General features: G+C 42.5%; 1 pseudogene; it reads left to right on the plus strand.

Annotated features, from left to right (window-relative positions):
- Positions 1 to 532: 532 nt before the first annotated feature.
- On the plus strand, positions 533 to 2628 carry LOC109676862 (serine/threonine-protein kinase Nek4 pseudogene; annotated as a pseudogene).

A 2628-nucleotide genomic window follows, 5' to 3' on the forward strand; every position in this document is an offset into this window, starting at 1 on the left:
TTAAAAACAGAAGTTAGAGAAGAAAACACTGAAAAATTAGACATAGTCAAAATTAAAGTATCAAAGTCAAAGGACACTAGTAAGAAAATTAAATCCACAGAATGGAAGAAAAATTTTTGCACATCATATTTTGAATAAGGCTCTTACATTTAGGAGCTTAAAGATCTGGATGTGTACAGCTGCAGAGTCATGGCGGACTGAGCCTCTGTGCTACTGCTGGGTCCTGGCTACCTGCACAGCCCACCACTGCAGCCTCTCCAGCAGGAGCTGTTCCTTCCTCAGTGACCCCCTTGGCCTATGTGCTGCTGCAATGGTGTCTTCACAGGAGACCTGTGCCAGTAACTGCCCCAGACCACCTACTGACTGCTACCTGCAGGTTGTGGGCAGGGTCAGCAACAGGGGTGACAGTAGTGTAGCACCAGTGGGACTGCAGACAGTATTGTCATAAAAAAAACCTGAACCTCCGAAATACCTCCAGCCAAGAGCTCTTGTTTCGGCTGAAACACCCCAATATTGTCATCTACAGGGAGTCATGGCCTTCTGTGAAGGAGGGGGTTGGTACCAGAAACTCAAGGAGCAGAAAGGGCAACTTCTGCCTAAGAGTAGGTAGTAGAATGGTTAGTGCAAATCACCCTGGTTTTACAGTATTTACATGAGAAACACATCCTTCACTGAAATCTGAAATCCCAAAATGTCCTCCTAACAGGAACAAACATCATCAAAGTGGGCGACCTAGAAATTACCGGTGTTAGAGAAGCATGGAGTCATGGTGAGCACTCTCACTGGCACACCCTTTTATATGAGCCCTGAATTGTTTTCAAACAAGCCCCACAACCATAAGTCTGATGTTTGGGCTTTGGAATGCTGTGTTTATGAAATGGACAACCTGAAGCATGCTTTCAATGCAAAAGTTATGAATTGTTTAGTTTATCGGATTATTAAAGGAAAGCTGCCACCAATCCCAAGAGTTTGTAGCACAGAGCTGGAAGAATTGATAAGAGCAAAGGGTCTGAAGAAAGGACCATCCTGAGGAAACCTTATATAAAACTCAAAATCTTTTTCTATTTTGGAGGCAAAGGCAAAAGACTTTAAACACATTCAAAATGGTGACTGCAAAGCCAAGCCTGCTGTTGCAGCGATTTCCAGAAAGGCAGAATCAAATAGTGAAGTAATCCCCTAGCAAACTCTCTCTTCTGATGACTCCAAGACATTTGTAATGAGTGAAGACAAATATTTGTCTCAAGAAAAACCCATGGTCATTGGTCCCTTGAAATCTCCTACTAGTGTAAAAGGCCATGCTGGCAAATCAGACACAAGCAATAATACTTCAGTCACTAGTCATGATTAGTAAGGTAAATATTCACATCTTACCTGAAGAAAGGAGGGACTCAGTGAATGGCAGCTTATTTCAGGAAAACCAATATTCTTAGATACCTCTAGTGAGCTAGAAGGTCAATGCAATATTTATCAAGTGAAGAAGTTGAGGCTACAGAATAACACCAAGTCCAGTGTTCAGTCTGAACACCTAATTCCCTATGATCCTCTGATGATGGCAGTTGGTAAGGGAATGAAGCAGAGAAGACATTGCAGCACCTAAACAAAGACTCAAAGCCAAAGGACTGGGATCAAGTTGCTGGTGAATACATTATAGAAAAACAGAGCAGAACCCACCCAGATTTATAGTCACACAGCTCTGCATCTGAGCTTTCTCTCTCTCCACAGTGATAGCAGCAGAAAAGAGAACAGACTGAGCACAGTGAGGAAAATAGCCAGTTCCAAGAGGCACCCCTTCAACTGTTGCCATCTCATCCCACTGTTGGAAATGTGGGCATCATATCAACATAAGAAAATGCTGAAAGTCAAAGTAGACTGATCCCTGGGTCTGTGAGCGATTCAAAGAACAATGATATGTCATCATTAAAGGATTGACAGTTACCCATCAGAGAGAGAAGGCAACTGAAGCAGTCTCAGGAAAAGTTGCTTCCCTCAGTTTCCTTCAGTGAGGAGAACTCTGAGTGCAGCCAGTCCAGGGAAACCACAGGAGGAAGTTCAGCCCACTCTTGCCTGATGGTTCTCTTCTGACTGTAACATTGCTCAGGAAAGGAAACTGATATATTGTCTGTCTGAGGATGAGTTAAGTTCTTCTACAAGTTCAACTGATCAGTCTGACAGGTATTCCAGAGAAGGGAAAAGTCATACAAATGAAATGAGTGACTTGGTACAGTTGAAGAGTCATACCCTTAAACTAAATTTCAAAGACATTTGTGAAGATCTCCCTGTACCAAATCCAGTGTCAGAACTCAAACTTCATCGGAAGTATTGGAACACACTGGTACTTCATGGAAAAGTTGCAGAGGAGGAAGAGGAACTCCAGTTTAAAGAGCAACTCCAGCTATCATGCCAGGTTCTGAAAAGATCAGTAGAATCGATGAGGTCATGAGAGCTGATGTCATCAGGGAAATGGCATTCAGCTTTTAGAACAAGTGTATGGTCTTTTGGAAGAAGGGGATGAATTTCAGAGAGAGGTACGGTTACAGGAACACGTGAGTGAAAGGTGTAAAATTTACACTTTCACAACCAGTGAAATCTCACTGGTTGAAATTTTTTGAAGAAAATGTGAACTTTTGA

This window comes from Castor canadensis, chromosome 1 (genome assembly GCF_047511655.1).
Source record: "Castor canadensis chromosome 1, mCasCan1.hap1v2, whole genome shotgun sequence".
Lineage (NCBI taxonomy): Eukaryota > Metazoa > Chordata > Mammalia > Rodentia > Castoridae > Castor > Castor canadensis.